The sequence below is a fragment of the Panthera tigris genome, chromosome C1, assembly GCF_018350195.1.
Source record: "Panthera tigris isolate Pti1 chromosome C1, P.tigris_Pti1_mat1.1, whole genome shotgun sequence".
In the NCBI taxonomy this organism is placed as follows: Eukaryota; Metazoa; Chordata; class Mammalia; order Carnivora; family Felidae; genus Panthera; species Panthera tigris.
This window is the reverse complement of record NC_056667.1, coordinates 163,841,119-163,864,688: the sequence shown is the minus strand read 5'-3', so window position 1 is coordinate 163,864,688 and position 23,570 is coordinate 163,841,119. Positions and strand designations below refer to the sequence as shown.

General features: G+C 38.2%; 1 long non-coding RNA gene across 2 annotated transcripts in view; it reads left to right on the top strand.

Moving 5' to 3' along the window:
* LOC122240965 overlaps window positions 1–23,570 on the top strand; it is a 31,784-nt gene that overhangs the window by 7,747 nt on the left and 467 nt on the right. Inside the window, exons 2-3 of one of the 2 annotated variants that reach the window (XR_006220810.1) lie at window positions 3,254–3,446; window positions 5,976–6,591. This is a non-coding gene — a long non-coding RNA (uncharacterized LOC122240965). Of the gene's footprint in view, window positions 1–3,253; window positions 3,447–5,975; window positions 6,592–23,570 lie in introns of those variants that run through there. The other variant, XR_006220811.1, reaches the window with a different exon arrangement.

The window sequence follows — 23,570 nt, the reverse complement described above, 5'->3', positions numbered from 1 at the left end:
CCTGGTTATGAGCAGTTTCCTAGTGGTGAGTTTCCTGTCAGGAAGCGATCTCTCTGTCCTCTCCTGCCTATCTCCTTCCCGGAGCTCTTCTCTCCTAAATTAGTATATTCTATATCCTGTCCTATGATTTCTCCTGAAAGTCTTTTGCCCTTCACAACTCCCTCTCCCCAAGTTCTCAAGCCACCTAGCCTGATCTAGATGATATATCTGTATCCCTTCTCCAATTTCCTTTCCCAAGTCACCGCCCCTCCCTCCAGGGACACAGTGTAGTCCCCTCTGGGGAATGTTCTCTTCGAGTCTCAGACAAGTCTGTGGGTGTATGCAAGGTATTTGAATGTTGCCTAGAATAAGAAAAGATCACCCACCTCCCTGACTGCAAAAAACAACAATAAATGAGGACAACCCAGGGCTCTTGAATAGCAGAACCAATTTCCAGAGCCTCCGTACCTAGCAGTGCCTAGCTCTTAGTAGGGCCTCCATACAGGTGTGTGGAACACTGAACTGGCTCAGCCTCCAGGCCAGGCCACAGTCTGGAAAGGACAGCCTTCTAGCGCTCTTGACTTCACTTAATTCTGGGGATCAGGCCCCCACCCTGTTTGGTTAACTTGACCTGTACCTGTGAGAAACTGCAAATATTTCACTGTAGGTTCCTACCATATCTGAGGAAATGTTTATTTCCTGTCCACTGCTAGCATAATCCAGCAATATTTAAAAAAAAAAATAGGGTAGCTAGAGAGAGCCATGAAAAGAAGGAAAAAAATGAGTGGTCACTTGCTCACCAGAAAGCAAACACATAAAAAGAAGGAAGAAAATGTGGTTATTGCTAACAAGTGGCACAAACTCCCAGTTCCTCCTTTTATGCTTCTGTCCATAGGCAGCTGTCTCCCATGGCCTTCTCTTACTGGGCGTCTCTCTCACATGACCATCACTGACTGATGTGACTCTGGGCTCTCTGAGACAGAAACACCAGGAAGGTGATTTGCTTCTGGCCTTCCCTCTAGACTCCCCCACATCAAAAGGCCCATATCTGCTAAGTCTGAGACTGGGAGGGGAAGAGATTGAGATGTTCTCCCCTTCTGTACAGATTCCTCATTCAATCTGGCTGATTTTTTTTTTTTTTTTTTTTTTTTTTTGGAGAGAGATAGTGAAGGAGAGGGAGGATGGGGAATCGGTTGAGAGAATTTGAGAGAAAAAGATAAGGAAAAGGAGAGGGAGGGAAAGTGGGAGTTACATCATATCTGTGCATCTGACTTTTAGAATTTTTAAGAGCAAATTTTTGTGTGTCCTCCTTAGAATTCCGTACGATGTGAAATTTGAGACAAGATGTATATAAAGTGTATATTTGGAAGGTCATACGATGAAGATCAAAGGTTATTTAAATGAGGGGAGGGAGTTGTCTCTTGGTGGTTACTAAATCTCTACTGTGTATTTTTAGAGCTTTCATTGAATCTTAAGATAAGGTGAGGAAAACAGGATTTCTTAAGTATTGATAAGTGGCAATTTAACAATCTTTGTGATAACCATCAAAAAGTTTCCTTGAACAAAGTTATCTTGTTAAGAGTTTTCAAACTGTGCCCTTGGGTGTTAAGGGAGAGGGAACTGAATGGTGGGGTTGGCACCGGGGTGTCTGAGGCATGCTGCCCACTGTCAAGGATTCGGTGCATCTCTTACAAGTCTTCATTCGTGATAGCCAAGGTGGGAGCATTTATACCACAGAAAGCAGCATTTATACCTCCAAATCAGTGTTTCTCAGAGAGCCCCTTGTTAAACGTTTACCAGCACACCCCTGCTTTTATTTGTATTTGTAGATAATGTCTGTGTAAAATACAGCTTTTGAAAAAGTGTTTGGCCTGAAGCAAGTTTGAACATGCTTCCCCTCAATTGGGGTTTTCTCTTCCTTTCTGAGTAAAATGCATAGTGAATATTATCCACATTTTCCTCAACTTGTGCTAGGGTTAAGTCCTGATAAAGCCATCAGAAGTCAAAAGTACATATAGTGCACCCGATCTACTGATCATCACAGTTTAGCCACACCTACCTTATAACCGTGCTCAGAACAGTTAGATTGGCTTACAGATGGGCAAAATCCTGTAACACAAAGCCTATTTGATAACAAAACAGTTGACTGTATGATGAAATTTATTGAATACTGTGCTGAAGGTGAACACCAGAATGTTTGTATGGGTGCAGAGTGGTTCTGTACAAGTGTCCATTGTTTACCCCATCCCTCACCGATGGATGGCGGGGCCAACTGGGAGCTGGGGCTGCTGCTGCCCAGTGTCACGAGGGTCACGGGAGAGTCGCGTGCTGCATATCCCTAGACCAGGAAGAGATTGAAATCAAAATTGGAAGTTCGGTTTCTACTGAACCATGCACCATGCATGGTAAAGTAAAAAAACCATTAAGTCAAACCACTGTAAGCTGGGGGCCATCTGTAATTTGAAGAACTATTAATCATTTTATTATTTTTATACCACTTTTTTTCAGAGATCACAGTGATTTTATTTTGCTAAAACTATAGCAGTTATATGACATACCTTGAGCTTTCTAATAAATCTGCATAAAATGACTGCATCAGGTACTTAAAAATGTTTTAAGATAAATCAAAAGAAAGAAGATCTTTGGTTGTGGGCTTGGGGTTTAGTAAATGTAGCCTTTATGGGGTTAGTCAGCTGAGTAAATTACAGAAATGGATGTGTTCCAGAAAATTGCCACTCCTTTATGTTTTATGTGCCAGGGAGCAATATTAATATTTCTTTAAGTTCTGATTAACATTTTTGTTCTTTTTGGATTATGGTATTGGAATACTGTATTGATTTCTTCCCTACTACTTTTGACTTCCTGGCTGTTTTTTCCTTGCATGTTTTTTTTGTAGTGGCTCCTTAAACTTGCACTTTGAGAACTTTGATGGTCAAGCCCATGAACAAGAAACGTTGGTGATTTAAGCCTTAGATCACTTTCCTCAGGTCTCCCCCCACTCCTCTCAGTGCTCCTTTCTCAGGCTTTGTTGGGTCAAATTTCGGGTCACTATTCAGGCTATTTTTTACTTTGGTCTCTTATCCCAGGAGGCTAGCTGGCTTAAGGGATGAAAGATGCCAAGATCTGAGTTGAGCTTAAGGGAAGGGAGGGAACTCATTTTGAGTTAAGCCTAAACCATGTGCTTGGTCTATAATCAGAGAGCTCGGCCTTGGGGTTTTAGGTGTGTATGGTTCTTTGACTTCCTTTTCTCATCACTTTTAAACATCTTCCCCAGGGCCTGTGGAGAGAAGATGTGGTTGTACCATGCAGGAACTGGGTACTTTGGAGTCCTTTGGCTTCGTAGCATGCCCATTATTCCAATGAGGGTCTCCAGTTGTGGTTGTCTGGTTTTGAACTGCTGTTACCTGCCCTGAACCTCTCCGTGGCCAGGCTCTAATGAAGACCATCTTTTTCTGATGTATACAAAGGTACCCTTAAGGCTTGTTTTCTGATCTAATAGCAAATCCTGTGTAAGCTAGCAACAGTGACAATCCCATTGGGTATACAGATTCTGACCTTGTGTCCCAGTTTCCTAGGACTGAAAAACAATCAAAAGAGTTATTTTGAGTGCTCACTTTGGCAGCACATACACTAAAATTGGACTGATACAGAGAGAGTTAGCATGATTAGTGCTTGCCAGTGGCTGGGATGGGGGTGGGTGAAATGGGCAAAGGGAGTCAAAAAGTACAAACTTCCCATTATAAAATAAATAAGTTGGGGATGTAATGTACAGCATGGTGACTAGAGCTAATAATACTGTATTGCATATTTAAAAGTTGTTCACAAGTTAAATCTTAAAAATTCTCATCATAAGAAAAAAAATTCTATAACTATGGATGGTGTTGGATGTTAACCTGACTTCTGTGATCATTTTGCGGTATATACAAATATCCAATCTATGTTGTACACTTGAAACTAAGATAATGTTGTGTGTCATTTATACCTTAATCATAAAAAAAAAAAAAAGAATTACTTTGACAGGGGAAGATAAGTCAGTCCTTAGTCACGCAAATAAGACTTTTGCTCTTCCCTGAAAATGGAGTTCTTCTGCTGGAAGCCTTTTGTGCATCTCACACATATGGCCTCCTCCTCCTACTAATTTGCCAGACTTGTCTGGATCTGTTTGAATTGAAGCAGCAGGCCCAGTTTGAGTGCATTGCCAGAGGCCCCTCAGGCTTCTGCAAGGCCTGCCCCACCAGTTTGACAAACATGCTCAGGCATACTTGAACTCCACCATGGACAATAGATTTCCCGCTATACAAATAAAGCAGGGGAGCAGGAAAAGAAATGGTGGTCAAGGAAGGAGAATGAAAGGGCATGACCTGGTGCTGCTGCCTGCCTTAGGTCCTCTTTTGATTTGCATTTTGGTGGTTAATTCGGCAATAAAAATTGCTGTACACCCACTTGCCTGCCTTTCTTCTCTCCACATCTTAGACCATAAACTCTTTAGGGGTCCGGCTCCTTCCTGGCTTAGGTGTAGTGTTTACCAAAAATGCTTAGGAAACTTTTTTGACAATTAAAAAAAAATTTTTTTTTTCCTACACAAGGAGGAGTGACCAAAAATGAACTTAGATGTGAAACTGAAGCAAACAAAAAAAAGCTTTTCACTTTGCTTTGAACTGAGGACTTTGTTAAAGGAGCAAGGCTCTTTCTGCATTGATATAATTCTACTGCAGCCAGTTTCACCAGGTCTGTCCAATGACTGTCGTAGGCCTGGATCAGCTGTGCTGTGTATACAACATGGCATCACTAATTCTCGCTGCTAGCTTCGGCTCAGACACAATGGAAAACAACTCCCCAAAGTTAGATTTAATCATCTGGATTGATTTTTCTTTAGTTCCAATCTTTGCAAGAAACAATGAATGTACAGCCAAACTCACTGTCCTTGTATCTTATATTTCTGGGTTTGGTAGTGAAATATCATATAGATAATATAATATCAATACATACATACAGATAATACATACATATGTACAAATAATATAAATTTGTTTTTTGTGATTTTTAGAAAAGATTTTATTTACTTTATTTTTTTTAAGTTTATTTATTTGGGGGGGGGAGGGGCAGAGAGAGGAGAGAGAGAATTACAAGCCCAATGTGGGGCTCGAATCCATGAACCATGAGATCATGACCTGAGCCAAAATCAAGAGTCAGATGCTAACTGCAATGCTGACTGAGCCACCCAGCTGCTGCTTTAAAATTTTATTTATTTTTATTTTTTATTTTTCTAAAGTTTTTAATATTTACTTTTGAGAGAGAGAGAGAGAGAGAGAGAGCAAGCAATCGGGAGAAACAGAGAGAGAGAGAGAGAGAGAGAGACAGAATCCAAAGCAGGCTCCAGGGTTTGAGCCATCCACCCAGAGCCTACTGTGGGTCTCGAACTCACAAACCTGGAGATCATGACCTGAGCCGAAGTCGGACACACAACTGACTGAGCCACCCAGGCATCCCCTAAGATTTTATTTTTAAGTAATGTCTACACCCACCGTAGGGCTCGAACTACAGTCCTGAGATCCAGAGTCACATGCTCTACCGACTGCCAGCCAGGTGCCCCCAGTGTTTCTTTAAAAGTAGCCAGATAAACAAGTGCATGGAATTAATACAAATAGTATCATTTCAAATCTTGTTGAAGGTTATAAATGAAGATTCTGGTCTCAGAATCTCTTACCAACAAAGATGTTGGGGAAGGAAAAAAACCTTTCCTCAACAGCAAAATAAATTCGGGTGGCCTCAACCTCTCATTATCCACATTGATCAATCTTCTGATTACTTCTGCATTTTTATAAAAAATGGTTGTGAATGGGGCTGTGCTGTCCTATCACCAGTCTTGTTTACGAAAGGACTTTTTAAGAGTGAAGGGCAGAGTGGCAGAACCCTGTATCCTCTTATGTAGAGAAACGGTCCATGAGTTTTGGCTGAGCCTCAGGTAACTTTCATCTCCCCCCCTTCCCTTGCAGTTCTAGGCGTAGCCCTGCGACCAAGTTCTGGCCAAGGGGGATCTGAGTGGAAGGGAGACCTCTTCCAGGAGCTTCCTGCTGCTTGGAATTTTAGAACATGAGCACATGATTATGCTCGCCTGAACAGCAAGACAGAGGAACTTGGGTCCCTAAAACCATACACCACTATATTAGTTCTGTCCTTCCCACCCCAACTTTTATGTGAGCAAGAAACTTAACCTGTGGCTTCACACAACAAAAGTTTATTTCTTGATCACACCACTCATCCCATGCTGGTCAGCAAGGGCATCTGCTCATCGAGGGCACTGAGAGACCTGGGCTGAAGCATTCCATCTCAATCAGTGCTTCCACTAGTGTAGAGCCAGGCAAAGGAATGTCATGAATTGTATGCTCTTAAAGCCCCCACCTGAAAAACACACGTTTTCGCACATGTGAAAACACACGTGTCACTTTGTTGGCTAATGCAAGTCACATCACAATGCCTAGCCTCAAAGAGGGTAGGGAAGTACAATCCTACTATGTGCCCCAATAGGAGAACTAGAATGTGTCAGCTATCCTAATGAGTACTATAATTTCTGTCTTGCTTAAGCCACCATTATTTTGGGTTTTCAGCTACTTGCAGCTTCACTGATTCCCAACCAATACAGGAATGATCACATTAATGCTGTAATCAGTAGGGAGTGTTGGTCTCAGTCTCTGGAGTTCCCAGGAAACATGGTTTCGTATATTTCATAGTAAGATAATAATAGTAGATAAAAGCAATCATAGGTGTTGCGGACACACAGTTAACTGCAGTATTTGAGTAGTTTAGGAATGTATTCTGATCTGCTGTAGAATGTAGAAACCATCTGCGGTAGAAGGCTGACATAGATATTTATTTCTTTAAACCAGACCTATTGTGCAGCTCAGGCATTAAATCTGTAATCCAGAGCGTTTATTTACTGTGTGTCACCTAGAAGTAGGCACAGTTCATTAAAAACAACAACAAAAAAATCACGTTAGTCTCATGGATAAAAATTCTACAGACTATGGACAGAGGAAGTCTTTCCTGTTACTGCAGAGCAAGCCCACGCACAGAATGGACCACTCTTGCTCTCTTACAGTCTCATTCTTGAGCAGGAAAGCAGAGCTGTATCAGATATGAATCTGAAGGACAAAAGCAGCTCTGGAGACACCAAGCAATAGCCTATGTTACAGGTTTAACACACTCCTTTAATTTCATTGGAAAAAATAATGAAACTGGAGAAAAGTATTTATGGAACTGGAGGAGAGCATATTTTGCTGGTTTTACTTTATGTTTGAAGTTTTGGGTATGGCTCTGCCCATAAATACTGAAATGCCTAGCATAAAGAACGCAGCCTGGGGCATACCCCATAAAACTTACAGTGCAATTAAATGAGCAATTTCCACTGGAAATAAAACGGGCATGTTGAGTGGAATATGAATTAAACTGTGCATAGGACTCAGGCTTGCACTAGGAACCTTCTGGTTTCAGTAGCAACTGATGCAGTCCATCTATAGGTCAAGGCCAGTAAGTAACAAAAGACAACTGCGGTTAGCATGAAGATCAAGGCATTCCCAATTGTGGTTAATGTAGTCCCCCTGTCATTATGTCTCTTGGAGAGGCCCAGCAAAATCATGACTGATAACAAAGGAGTAAATCTGACCCTCCATTACACTGCGGACACACTGAGCTCCTCCGTTGTATTTGCTGTGCAGAATTTTTGACGGTCTCAAAACTTTATTTTCACCTGAATATTCCTTCCTTCATTAAAGTCACCTAGGTATCATTAAGAGATGCGTTCATAAAGATTTCAACTGGAAGACTGAAAAGCCATCAAAACAAACATGTTTTGGTAACAGACCACACTCTGGTTCATTTCTGGGCCCTTATTTGGAGAGGAAAGGACAATGACTCACTGATATCCCAAGGGAAAAGTTCAGGAAAGGTTTAGAACTGCAAGTCTGAGGCACCACATGTATACTTTGGCTGAGAGAGGGACTGGCTTCTAAGTAAAGAAAACACATTTATCTCATTTGTCATGGAGGTGAAACAAATACGCCCAAGATAAAGCTTAGCACTCATTCTTTGAGTAATTAGCATAAGGGCGAGGAAAGGAAAGCTTGAAGTCTTTCTGCCGGTGAAAACCAGAGGAAAGCTGGGAGAAACTGGTTCTTTCCTTCCCAGTCCCAAGTGGCCCACCTCCACTGTCCTGGAGGATATAAGGGGGCAGAGAGGGCAATAGGTCACATGGTTTGAATGGGTATTACCAGCCATTTAAACCGTTCATATGTTAAACTAAAAAGTATTGCTTTAAAAAAATACAGTAGGAGTGCCTGGATGTCTCAGTAAGTGCCCAACTCCTGGTTTCTACTTAGGTCATGATCTCGTGGTTCGTGGGTTCGAGACCCACATTCTGCTCTGTGCTGACAGTGCGGGGCCTGCTTGGGATTCTCTCTCTGCCTTTCTCTCTCTCAAAGTAAATAAATAAACATTAAAAAATAATTTTAAAATATATTTCCCTGTAATTTTGTCTGAATTCTCCTCTTGCCAAAATAATCAGAGTCTGTGATTTTTCTAATTGTAAAAATGTACTATGTAAAAATGTATGAAGTTTTCTCAAATGAAAAACAATGTTTTCCATGGCAGCAAATGCTTTGAATTTTTTGTATATGGTTTTGCTCTAGCCATACCTAAATCTCAGCATATCTTACTTGCATGATGATAATTTATGTTGTGAACCCAAAACACCATTTCCTCTCTTTTGTCCAGGGCCATCTTTCCCTAAAATGAGCAATTATTTGTATTTGGCTGGCATTTCTCGCCACAGAAGTGCAGCCATGGTGGTGTCTGGAAGGGCGGTGTTGGGTTTGCACGGGAGGAGGCAAGGGCAGGATGTGAGAAAGCTGGTGGAGCCCGCATGCCAGGAGTGGAAAGCTGAAGCTAGTTACAAGGAAGGAGGGTGTGAGAGTGAATTAAGAGCTAAGGCAGTAAAGTCGCTTTTCTTGTATGACCCTCCTGTGTTGGACATTTCTGTCTTAGACTGAAGGCATAATAAAAAAGCACTTTATTTAGGTTAACAGAGCATTATATAACCGGAAAATTTTACAGTTTTATATGTATAGTGAATAGTTGTAGAGGAAAAAAAAAAAAAAGACTTCTATGTTTATTATTTAGATTTAAAAAAAAAACTCCTCAAATTCTTTAATGATTTCTTTCTTTCTTTCCTTTCTTCTTTCTTTTCCTTCCTTCTTTCTTTCTTTCTTTCTTTCTTTCTTTCTTTCTTTCTTTCTTTCTTTCTTTTGACAAAAGCTTGGAGGCATAAAATGGAGTTATTTTAATCGAAATGGCAACCTCTGTGGTGCTGCTTTACTATATGCTTACAGTTAAAATCATTTCATGTTTTCCTCAGATAACTACGGTCAGTTTGAAAACAGCCTTGTTAATTAGCAGGCTGTGACGCAATATATCACTGCATCTTTAGGGTTCTGGCGCCAGCTAGTGGTAGACGAGGGGAGCCGCGCGGTCGCTCTCAAATCAAGGGCAGGCGGCTATCATCATGTAGCCTCCCATTAGCCCTCGTTCTTCCCCATTTTTTCCCCCCATCAATGTAATGGGGGATCATTGTCGTGTGGCCGGAGAGGGGCAGGCTGATTTGCAGATGAAAGTAGAGAAAAACGGTGGGCAGGGGCGGAGAGAGGAAAGGCCAGACAAATGGATTCCGTTCTTCCAATGGATTTGAGAAGAGAGCATTTATTTGAAATATTCCTGCCATGTTGATGGAGGAGCTCAATCTTTTGCCAGTGAATGCTTAGCTTTTTGTTTTTCATTTGTAGAGATATTTGAATGTATATTTAGGATATGTAATAACCATGGAACTTCACCACAAACACCACTGAAGACAGACATGTTGTAAGTTTAAATTTGTGTTCATTTTTAAGTAGCAAATATTTCTACTGTGAACAGGCTCTGCTACCTTCTCACTGATACAACTCTAAGATGTATAACTCTCAAATGCTTAATAAAACAGAAACCTCTTAAGACAATATTTGCGGCTGGCACATTATGAAAAAAATATATAAAAATTTCAGGCAAAAGACACTTTGTTGGGGATGTATGAAGTAAATTTAGGCTTGGAGCCCGATCTATCCTCAAGTTGAAATAGGTTATAAGGATTTGCAGGAAAACTGCAAACATACAGTTATGTATTTTAAGGACAAAGAATTTTGGCAGGCCGTTTTTCTCATTTAATTAAGCTATAACTGATCTTACTAAGGTTATGGAGGGACTTCAAATGCTAATAAATAAAACCTGAAGCTGAGACATTTCTTTCATTAAATAGCAGGAGTGTTTATTACTTACTGCTAAAATCAATTATAAGTATTAATATTCTATGTGGAACTTATAATGAAAACAAGTTGAAGCTTGTAAAGAACTTTTTAAAAATGTCATTTGTGTATCTCTATGTCAGTTCTAGAGACTAAGGATAACCTGAGCTACCATTTCTTGTGACAATATTTTTGGAAGGCAGATCTAACTTAAGAGGAGGTTTTAGGCGGGAAAACTTGTCACAATCTTACCTGGCAGCCTAATACGTTACTGTGCTGTTGGGGAAATACATTTCTTCTCTATGGGAGACATCAGATGGTAAATTAGGCTGGTCCTGGTGCTGCTGTATGAGATTTATGGAAACTACAACTTTGAGCTTCCTTTGCACTTTTGCTAAAATCTGCATATTGCATATGAACAATTCACCTTCTTACCCACCAAGTTGAAAGGCAGACATCTTCTCTTTGGTTTTAAGCATCTTGTAACTTTTGGTATATCATAAAGCCCTGGTTAAAATTTTTAAAATCTTCAGTCTATCTGGTCTCCTCTGAGTCTCTATTATCTCTCTTTATGATGGAAGCTGAGCTTATCTAATTGAATAAGAGTTTTAAATCAGTACCTCAAATGGGATATTATGATTATTTTGGAAAAAGAAAATTAATTTTAACAAGACTCTTTCAATGACAGTAGATTAATTGCAACTGAAGTGAATGATAGAGTGGAATTGTCATAAAATTTTGAGAATTACAATGAGATAAAATAATTTCTGCTCTTTTAAAACAGTTTTGTAGTGTGTAAAGACTTAGTTTAAATGCTGAGTTTGTGATTAGGTCTATCTTTAAAACTGTTTAATGGTCACCTTAAAATATTTTGATGCCTACTATAATCCTTATGTAATTTCCCATATGCTGCCAAGTAAATGCTTTGAAATGTCATTCCATCATAATTTGAAATTTACTCATAAAGATTTTCAGATTTATCATTTGGCTTTAATTTCTTATTTCTTTTTGAGATTATAAAGTTAGAAATTAACTCTCCATTGCAAAATGAACACATTTAAAGGAAGGAAGGAATATATACCTGAGTACATATATATTTTTTCCTCTTTGGAGGTTTCTCTGATGACTTTGAAATGGTGATAGCAAATAACCGGTTCACTCAATCTGGATTTTCCTTTCATTTGAAATAGTCTATATAGTTTTTACAAAAGAAATAAACGTAGCACATCATTTTTACTTGTGGGTGTCCCCAAATGTGATGGCATAAAACCATAATCAGATATTGGTTTGGCCTCTAGATTACACGGTTCCTAAGTAGCACAATCTTGCCTCACAGAGTGATCCAGAAGCCCTCTATAGACCTTCTCATTAGGAGACTCTGGCACAGTATGAAGAGGGGCACGCATCTGCCAGCAAAATGCTACAGATGGTTCCCCTCATTAGCCTACAGAACTCCGAGCAGCCGTCACGGAGGAGGCCTGGGATCTCACTTGGACAAGACGTTAAGCTAGCCTCCTGTTCAGTGTCATTAGGATTTCTCCAAAATAATCTCCTTCGTGTACCCTGTTGGGCTTAGGCTGGTCTGCATGTCGCACTCGCAGAGAGTCAAGATGGCGGCACTGCATCCAGCTTGCCAAGGGGCTTTGTCTGATTTTCGGATTTGACAAAGCCCCATAGCAAGTCAGACTTATAAACTTCTTTATCTAAATGCAGTGGCAGGACAGTCTTGTCCCCAGAAGCCCATTAGTATCACTTTTGGAATTCCAGGTAATGCTTGCCTCCATGTAAATGCTTACTTATCACGCTAAATGCACTGACAGTCTCGTTTCCCCTTTTCCTTTTGACCTACTGATTTATTGATATAATGGCATTTTAATTTTGTTTTGTTTACCCTTTGTTTATGAATCAGCCTTAAAATCAGGACACCAAGCTGTGGCAACCGGAAATGTTAGTTAAGTTTAGCAGTAGAAACAGCAGGGGGAGCCCATACTGTTTTATGCTCTGCAGTTTCTCTGACTGGATGATTATTATAATAATTATTATAGATGTTTTACACTTATAACAAAGATGTTTACAATTTATGTACACTTATAACATAGATGTTTAGAATACAGATAATCACCATGTGCTAGACTATTACGATTTTAAGTCACAGAGGGTCTTTATTTTCTTTATGATTTATTTATTTTTAAATGTTTATTTTGAGAGAGAAAGAGAGCACGAGTGAGTGTGAGAGGGGGAGGGGCAGAGAAAGAGGGAGAGAGAGAGACTCCCAAGCAGGCTCTGTGTTGTCAGCGCCAAGCCCAACGCAGGGCTCAATCTCACAAACAGAACTGTAAGATCATGACCTGAGCCAAAATTAGAGTTGGAAGCTTATCCCACGGAGCCATCCAGGCTCCCCTTTATGCTTTAATCGTATCAAATTGTTAGGATACTGCTAAGAATAATTGATAGGTAAGAATTTGACAGTAAGAATTTTTCTCCCTGTCTTTTAATCCAGGGAAAAACCTGTTCTGAATTTTATTTCTCAAAAAATGAAATCAGCTAAAATCCCTATATAATTTCTCGTGGCTGTTCTCTCACATTTACACTTTTTTTTTTTTTTTTTTTTTTAAATAAAGTGTAAAATATACCATCTTAGGGGCACCTGGGTGGCTCATTTGGTTAAGCCTCTGACTTTCGATTTTGGCTCAGGTCATGATCTCTCAGTTTCCTGAGTTCTAGCCCTGCATTGTCTAGCTCTGCTGACCTGCTTGGGATTCTTCCTCTCTCTCTGCCTCTCCCCTGCTTGTGCTCTCTCTGTCTCTCTCAAAATAAATAAATAAACTTAAAAAAAGAAAAAATATATATACCATCTGATATATTTTCAAGACTGTGGTAGTGAGGGCAAGTCTGACCACAATCACTTTGATGTTCTAATATGACCCAGACTTAATTTTCAATTTTGAAGTTAATAAAATGCAAAAGCCCAGTGGCCTTTAATATTGTTTTCTTATTCTTGATGAGCTCCTTGGGTCAGTAGGTTTTCACTACCATAAAATAATTCAGAATATCTGAATGACTTTTTGCTCTCTAAGTAAGCCATTGTAATGTCTCTGGGAATGCATTTTATATATTGTAGCCCATCCTAGATTATTCTGCTCTATTGGAGGGGAAGGAACTCTAGAGTGATACTCATATACCTGCATTGGTGATTTTGCCCATAATATCAGAGAAGCCACCTGATGGTGTGCCATTTCATTGTTGTGTTAAAAAGGGTTTTGTAAATTTAAGCAATTTCTATTGAATAATTTCTGAATTTCTTAAGAAATGGCTTAAAACTAAGCATCAACTGTACATTGACAAGGATGTTGAATATGGGTACAACACATACAACTTTTTAAAAAATTAAGAAAGAGTGAATTTTTTTCCTTTTTGCCAAAAGATTATAAGGCTTAAAATTCTATGATGGATCAACACTTCTGCAGATCCATAGTTCTGGTTCCCTCCATGCTAAAATAAAAAAAGAAAATGCAATCTCAGAGTGATCAGAAAAGTTTAGGGAGGAGTAGCACTTGAGCAGAGCCTTGAAGGTTAGGAAGAACTTTATGGGGATGGTGGTGGGGCTGTAGTATGTAGTTGTGGTAAGAGAGAAAGATACTTCAGGCAGAAAGAAGGTCACAGAGGGTCACAGTTGGAAAGGGTCACAGTTAGACTAGGGCATAGGAACCTTGGCTACCTATGGGAGTGGGGTGCCATCATGAGAGTTTTGATGTGCAGTTAAGCAGTTAAAGCTTCATTCTGGAGGCAGAGGGAGACAGGGAGGGTTTTAGAGGGAGACATACCCATAGGAATAATATTCCAGAGAGCCAGAGAGATTGATTTGGTGACAGGGAACAGGATCCTTGAAGATTTAATCAAATTGATTTAGCATCAGCATTAGAAAGCAAAATAAAGAAGTTATAATTTAAAGTCTCTGTTCACATAATTTTAGAATGTGATTTAAGGTGTTTTCATATCATCTTCCTTGATTATTATAGTCAATGCTAAAAATCCAGGAGAACAAGTCCGAGTAGAGCTGTGTGTGGGTATTTTCTTTCCATGAATATTAATAATAACACCTTGCATTTGGGGAGCATATTTTATTTATTTTGTTTTGTTCTTTTGTCAATCTGATAAGGTTAATGGATGCTTATGAAAGTAAACAGGTATTACAAGCCTGTCCCTCCACCCACATGATCTCTCTTTAGTTGCATATGTAAATGTAGAGTGAGAGATTAGACTGAAGTTTATGGCTGTGTCAGTTTTTCTGTGAAGAGTTGACAATATTATTCCATGGCTATTTGTTTTAAACAAGCTTTGAACTTCATTTTGTGTCTTAGACCGTGGTAGGTGTATTATGCCACAGTACTATTGTTGCTTCAGTTATATGCTCATAGGAAACACTTTTTGGAGGGAAATAGAGTGCCATCCAGTTATATGTAAGTGTTGTTTGGTAGTATCTTTATTTTTTTCTAAAAAAAATTTACAATTTACAGATATAATATACTAGTATATCATGTCATTTACTTGATCCAGAAAGATGGAGAAAAGGTACAGTCACTTGAAAAAAGCAAAAAGGAGTCCTTATAATTATAAGACAGAAAAGAGATTTTTAACATTTTAGTAAAATAATATTTTTTAAAAAGTTGAAGAAAATAGAGTTTATATAAAAATTTGAAGAAAATACAGTTTACATCAATACACTTAAAAGCCACATAGTAGGGGCACCTGGGTCGCTCAGTCAAGCATCCTTGAGAGTTGGTTAAGTGACTTTTGATATTGGCTCAGGTCATGATCTTACTGTTCGTGAGTTTGAGCCCCACGTCAGGTTCTGTGCTGACAGTGTGGAGCCTTCTTGGGATTCTTTTTCTCCTTCTCTCTCTGCACAACACCCCTTCCCCCAAATAAATAAATAAATAAATAGCCACATATGATATTAAAAAAAAAAAAAAGCCAGAATATATTGGCAGGGGGAACCCAGTAAGATAATAATTTTTTTTTCTAAACTACCTGATGTAAAGTGGGAACTTAGATGAGATCTGGTGTATTCAGGGTAGTAAAAGAGTGGAAACTTAGAATAGCTAGCTGCTCGGTGTTCAGATTCTTTTAATGCACTACATATGTTTGTCTATTGCACTGATAGTGCCAGGATTCATGCAACACATCATTTGTGGCTTATGTGGCCATAATTGTCATCTTTGATCTCTATGTCAATGCTCGGTTCATCTAAATTTATAAAAACATATAGGGCTCTTTAGACCCTGTGTTTGGCATTATCACAATTTTTGCTTGGCTCAGACAGGGCAGGTTGATTATCATTAAAGTGTTATTTATTTCTATTTTATTAAGCCCCTTTTACATTCATGTTACAGGTTAATTTATACTTTTATTTCATGCACTACTTGGCTTTACTGATTAATATGCCCCATGGCATTCAATAAAGTCAGGCAGTGGAGGAAATAAGAGTGGTATTAATTTCTAACATTGCTATAAATTTGCCTTAATAAAACTAGTTCAATACCATTGCAGAAGTAATACAATGGATGCTTCTGAATTGTTAACAAAGATGCAACTAAACCATTTTCCTTCCTGAATTTAACATACCCCAATTGCCTTTTCTTTCAAGTGTCGAAACGAAGCCTGCCATATATTTTTTTCCCTCTTTAAAAGGTAATCTGATAGTTGGCATAATACGGCAGTACACAGCCCCGCATTTGACTTATTCCAATGCCTTATTCAGACTTAAGGTTACAAACTATGCAAATTAACGCAGGCCCATAGGCCCTTGGAAGGGGGATGACTTTGTTCATGTAAGAATTTTAATACAGATTAAAATGATCTAAAAAAAGTTATGTCTCTAGCATCAGTTTTTTGTCCTTCTTTAATGTATTAACACTCAGTCCCAATGATAAATGTTATCACTGTGGTATCTGATAACATGAAGAAGCTATAGCAAGAATCTATGTCCTGGAATTAGTTTTTTGTCACTTACCCCACCACTCCCACCCTAACTGCTCAATTAAATAAAGTTAGAATTAGGATTTATAGGAATTTATCAAGACAAGGACACACTACCACCCACTGATTTTTGGGTCACAAAATTTTGATGATAAGGAATATACTCCACTGTTAAGTAACCAAATTCATGTGTTACACGGTAGCACTTACTCTTTCCCTTTCATTTGTTAGACTGTAGCCAGACTGGCCAAAAAAAAAAAAAAAAAAAAAAAAATTGTTACAAATCTAAAATTTGCCTTCATTTCAATTATTCTGAAAGAATAAGTACATTTTATTCACTCTGAAATTTCCCATTTTTTTCACTTTCCAGTAATTTCTTTAAATTCTAGCATTTGCAGATTAGAAAGAAAATTGAAAAAAAAGCGAACAACATTAAAAAACTCTCCTTTGCATGCAAGTGTCAGGAAATGTGTTCATTCGACAGATTGGTTATTTATTGATTAGCGTCTGTGGTAGGCACTAGTCTTGTCCTGGCAATGGAACTGTGAGATAGTTACGGTCTCTGTCTCCCTAGAATACCCAGACTTGGTCTTTTATTTACTTTAATGATGCTGAAATTTCACACATAGTAAGGAAGATATTTTGAGACAGGAAAAAAAAATTCTTCTTTTGGGTCTATTTGTCTTTTGAATGAAAGAGGAGCTTCTAGATTCCTAAAATTCCCCTCGAATCGCACCAAAGTAACAGGCATCTTTGCTCATAAAACAGTTCAAGAAACAGTAGAACAGTGAGTCATCCTATATCCATGCTGTGCTCAGGAACATATTTTTTGGCTTTTACTAAATCAGCCTAATGGAGTGATTCCCCAACACCCTCTCCCCACCCACAAGCTGAATTCAAGTGAATCCAAGTCTGATAGCTAGGTGGATTTGATGTTACTATATTTTCTCTTGCTTGTCTTTTCAGGTAATTCACATTGAAAAGATGTGTCTTTTCATGTTCATGTATTTATGCAACCTCCAGCTTTACACAAAAGTAAGAATCTCCTCTTTGTGGGTGTTATTACCAAGCCCAAACTGATCCCCTTTACCCATAAAAATCAGACTTTAAGAATAAGTATTTTCTGAATGACTCCTCAAAGCAGTATTTAGTAAAAAGTTATTTTCAAGAGAATAATCTACATCCTGGATCCTGAGGGTGCTGACTCAAGAGAAAAGCAACAATTTTGGAGACTTGGGAGTGTCCCATCTTAGAAAGTTAGTTTCAGAAGGTTAAAGAACGTTTGTTTCCAGAAACCAATGTATACCCAGAGCCTGGAGAATAGAGGGCTTGCATTGGATTAACAATCTTCCTGTAATCTTTATTCACAAACATGCTGACTCAGTGAACTGCCTCAGTCCACAGACAGAGTCCCGTGCTAGCATCCACTGACTGCAGGAAATCTGGTTGTTAGCTACTTTGGAAAAAAAGTTTGGAATATTGACCCACACTCGTGTTTTGATGGATCTTATGAAGTGAACAGACACAATCTAGTTTATTGTATTTCAGGATGGATTTAATAATACCATTGATTAACCAGTAGGTGATCAATACACAAAGGAACTTACACACACACTCCTCAGCTAGTGGGCTAAACTAAGACTAAAGTTTTGCCATTCTAATCAAATGGAGAAATCTTATTTAGGTAAGAATAGGAAAATCAGGCCTGTTGGTAAAATGAGTTAGGCAGTGAATTGAAACAGAATATAAGGTTATATGTTTTTACTTATAGACTGCAACACCTCAGGACTTTGAATCCATGTATAATTACATTTCTTAATTACCCCCCCCCACATACTATCTAAACCAAAGTAATAGTAAATAAAATACAAATTAAATGATGCCCCAAATGCTTCCATCTTAAATTCCTATTCTATAAGTAAATCTAAAAACTTTAGGAGTCTCTAAAAATGTATTTCAGTAAGTCATTCTTTGCAGAACTTTTCTGGGGAACAATGCTGACCAGAATGGAACAGTTGCAAAATTATGATAACTTTGCAAATATTAGTGTAAAATACATGTATAAAGCAAAAAGAACTCATTTGATTGGTGAGAACTAGAGGATATTGTAACGTTAAATTTCAGATAGTCTTAACTTAAGTCTTTAGTTAAATCACATGATCAGAACTCAACAAAATATATGTGAATGTGAGATGTGGGGGGGGGGGTGTCAGGATTTCCCCCTCTATTTATTTTTTAAACAACTCTGTTCAAGAATTACTACCCTTTGAGGATAAGGATATTATTTTCTTTTTGAAGGGAAACATTGTACTCTATAGTATGACTGGTACTGTCTTTTGTGCCATTATTAATACATTTCCTGTTTAAGGAAATGACTTTTTTTTTTTTTTTTTTTTTTACCATGATAGTTTAAACTTCAAAATAAGTGCTATGGACTTTTACAAGGTCTTATCTTACCAATGTCATTCTGGGCATGAAGAATAAAGTATGGGAAATGCTTGTCATAATAATCCTATTGTCATGAGATTCTTCTTTTTGAATAAAGTGGCTCACGTTTGGTTTTCCTTTTTTGGGGGCAATTGGGAGAGAGAAAGTAAGTTTTGTAGATAAAACAGATTCTTCCCTTCTAGATTAATGATTTTTAAAAATACAAATATATAATATCCCTATCATATAAATAAAGATGAGGAATAAATTCCAAAGTTCTTATCTTCATATTTCCAAAGGCCATGTAAGTCTCCTCATACAGTTCTAGCTTAATGAATTTTGTTTCCCTTCATTTTTGTTTTTCTGTTCTTACTGCATTCTTCAAAACCATCATTTAAACTTAATCAGATTTGAATTGAAGCATTATGTACAGAAAATAGCAATAGCAAAAGCTAAGTTTGTGGTTTTGGATTTTTCATGTTACATACTTAAAGCACATTTCACCAGTGAAATAATACATACGACTGATATGTATTTAATAAGTGATGTAGATTCCACTGTGAAAGTTTCAGTATTTACTGAGTGGAATCTATTTATATTTTATTAACTTACTACAGTTAAGATATTTTTTCAGTTATAAAACAAGATAGTAATACTGTTAATATATATATAATACACACATATATATACAATATGTATATATAACGTATGCATATATAGTATGCATATATAATGTACATACATATGCGTATATAGAAACATATACATATGACAGTAATACTGTTAATACATATACACATATATAATACAAGCATATGTTTTAAGGTTTTTTTCATTTGATATGTATGTATGTATATAATATCTTTCCTGTTATTAAGGCCTCAATCTTAAAATCAAGGTGACCCTCAGTTTTGAAAAATACAGAGCAGTATAATGATTAACAAATTATATTCTTCAAAGTAACTGTTAATTGTACATTAATACTAATAGATATTACTTACTACATACTCACTTGTGCTAGGCAATATGCTAAGTGCTTTATGTACATTAGTTTATTTAGCCTCACAAGAAAGCCACAGGGTAGATATTTTTACCCTCATTTCAGAGTGAAAAACATTCTTGGGATTAAATGACATATTCAAGTTCCCGCAGCTAGTTACTGGTCGAGCTAGGGTTTTAACCCAGGGCCATCCATTTACACACAAAGTACATTGAACAAGATCAGATAGCTTTAATTTCTTTGTAAATTTTTTGATTAGGAAAATATCAGGTGAAAAAATAATGATGACAAGACCAATAAATGTTAGAAGACAGGGTTTACGGGACAAGGATATGGCACATGAGTCTTTTCTCTTGCAGAAGGAGTGAGAGAGGGTTTTTGCAGGAGACGGCAGTACAGTCCTGTAACACCGTGAAGGGAGCATAGATTGTGCCCAGTTTATTCATTCACTTGAGCAGGTTTTTGTTGGTCACTGTGTTGGGTGGTGGTGTACAAAGGTGAGTAGGAAATAGCATCCACCTTTGAGGAGTATACAGCCTTATGAGGATATAGACCATCACACAAATACTGTAGTAGCTCAAGAATGATCAGGAATTGTATTGATTACAAAGGAAGGTGTGTAATCTAGAAAGAGGTGGCTGGTGTGTGGGAAGGAGACTTGCCTTAAGTTTTAAAGATTTGCAAGTGAGACAGGCAATATGGTGAATGGCAGGGTGGCAGGGTGGGGCCTTCCAGGCAGAGAGAGTAGGTGGACTAAAGACGAGAAGGTTCAAATGAGTTTGAGTGGGTTAGCATAGCTGTAGATGAGTCTAAAGACAGACAGGAAGAAGACACACTAGATTCTCCAGGGCTAAGGATCACAGAGGTTCCTATGAAGCCTCTAGGGAAGAGGAATGATGAGATTTACTTGTTAGGATAAACTCTCTGGCTAAAGCATAGGGAAAGGATTGGGGAGGGGTCACATTGGAGGAGACCAGGTAGGTAGACTATAGGAAGACAGGAGGGAAATGACAAGGGCCTGACTGTCAAGGGCAGTGGTAGGGGTTTTGTAAGAAGAGAACAGCTCAGGGATGATGTCAAATGATGTTGAGAAAAAGACGTTTGTTGGGTTCCAAGAAGGTCCCTTGTGACTCTTACTAGAGCAGTCTCAGGTGAAGGGTTTGCAGAGCCAGTGGGGCTAATGAGTGATCCAGAGATGAGTGGAAAGGAAATACAGTGAGTGCAGTCTCTCACTTTTCTCCTTTTCTACTCCCTGTGATTTCCTCCTCTGCTCCCAATCTCGGAGAAAGAAAAAAACACTTGCTGGGTAATTAATGAAAACCAGTGCATTGTGTGGGCCTCATAATGACCCTGTGATGTAGGGCCTACTGTGATCTGCGTTTCATAGGTGGAGAGTGCAGGGTTTGAAAGGTTTATACACCAGCCCAAGGCCTACAGTTGACAAGTAGCAGGCCTCTAGTTCCAATCCAGCTCTTCCTGGTTCTTGAGCTCAAGATCTAACCACTGCCTTCTAGAATTTAGCATCTTCATATCTAATCTTTTCCCCTCCCTTTGCAAGTCTTCCTGCAATCGTAGAGCTAATGTACTTATTCTCACCAAAACGTAAATGACGGATAAAGCTTAATGTGTTCTTTTTCCTCATGTATTTTTGGAATGACCACTGAATGTGCTTATTTTACATTTTTTATTGTGAGATACAACATACAAACAGAAAAGTGAACATAACACGATGTACAATTTGAGGAAGCATCGCCGGACCTCCAGAAATTGCTTGTGTCTCCCTTCCCATCATTCCCCCTCTTCTCAGAGGCAGCCACTAGCTCTGTGCTTTTCTAATCTGAGTTATGCAGCCCTAAACAATAGTTTAGTTTTGCTTGTTTTGGCACTTTATGTAAGTGGAATTATGTGTATGTATTCTTCTGTGTCTTGCTTCTTTTGCTCAAAATTATATTTTGTGTTGGGGTCCCTGGCTGGCTTAGTCGGTACAGCATGCAACTCTTGATCTTGGGGTCATGAGTTCAAGCCCCACTTTGGGGGTAGAGTTTGCTTAGTAAAAAATAAAACAGATTTTAGAAAATAAGACATTTTATTTTGTGTTGTGTGTGACATAAGTGCATTCATTTTCAATGCTGAATAATATTTCATCATGTGAATTTACCATGTTATTTATCTGTTTTATTGTCTAGGGACGTGTGGGTTATTTCCAGTTTTGAGCAATTATGACCAATGTTGTTCCCTTTTTGGTTAAGTCAAGGGCAAGATGCTCTAAGTATGCAATTTTAAACATCTTTAAATATCTTAGGGGGTTGGAAGCTCTTTCTAATTTTCTTGATGTGAAACCCCACAGGTGGTTCTTATGGGGTTCCTGATTTGCTTACTCATGAGGCCAAGCCTGAGGACTGTGAGGAGCATTTCTAAATTAAAATGTTTAAAGAAGTCAGGTGAACTGAAAAAAACAAAGAAACGGTTATTACCAGATCCCCCCGTTTCCCCTAGTTTTTCCACTTCATTGTTGCAATCTTAGCTCAATGCAGTCAGCTTGCATATTTTCCTACATCAGTCCTTTGATCAGCGAAGTAATTTCTTTTCCTTCCTCTGCACAAGTCTTTTAATTATAGCAAGCTTTGAAGAACAAACATGGTAAAAAATATGAACAACTTGAATCATTTTAGCAGCTATCTAAAATAACTGATCTTACATGGGATGAAGGGATAACTATTTAGTTTTTGTAACGTGAATCACTGAAATATAATACAACCAGTAATAAGAGCAGGGTGTTTCATATATTTAATAACAACATAGAAGGCAGGCAAAATACAGCAAGGTAGTTTTGAGTACAGGTTCCAGAGGCAGACTGAAGTCAGGTTCTAGCCCTACCACTTCTGACCTGTGTTGCTGGGTGAATTTCTTAATCTTTCAGACTCAGCTTCCATGAACTATACGATAGGGAGGGTAGTAGTGCTTCTTTCATAGGGCTGTTGTGAGCGTCCAATAAGAAAATGATGAGTTCTTCTAAGAACTGCTTTAGTAAAGCTCAGTTTTACTAGCTAGTTACCGTTGGTATATTTAGGCCCACAAAAAGAATAATCAGACAATTTATTAACATATCTAAATAGAGACAGTCATCTACTTATGTCATAGCTATTTATTCAACATTTAATAGGCTCTTCACTGTGGTAGATGCTGGGGGTCATACAAACGTCCTCTTTGTGGAGATAAGCAAGTAGGAAATCACAGACAAGTGGCAACGTTAAATAGGACAGGTTTGGATGTTGTACACCTGAAACGAATATGATATTGTATGTTAACTGTGCTTCAATAAAAAAAAAATTTAAAAAGTATGTCACAGAGAATACAGTCAATAGTACTGTAATAACATATGGTGACAGATGGTGACTGCACTTATGGTGGTGAGCACGGTGTGATGTATACAATTGTTGAATCAGTATGTTGTACACCTGAAGCTAATCTAATGTTGTTTGGCAATTATACTTCAAAAAAAGACATGATTGGTAACATAAAGTAGCAAGTGATGTGGCTCAGCCACGGGGACAGGTTTCCAGGAAATGTATTTTGAATTTGATCTTATACTAAGTGGTAGACATAACTTTGCCAAGAAGAAAGTTGAAGTCCTTTCATCTAGAAGATATGTGTGGGCAAAGAACAGAGGGTAAGGAGTAAGACATCTTTGGGGAGATGTTAGAAATGGATGGTATTGGGGTGAGGAAGGGAGAAATAGTTGGTGGAGTATTTTATAAGCAGCATCTTTAACATGCATATATTTATTAGATGGTAGGAAGAATAAGAATTCAGTTCCATTTGGATTGCCCCACTGAGTTATAAACCCTTAAAGTAAAACG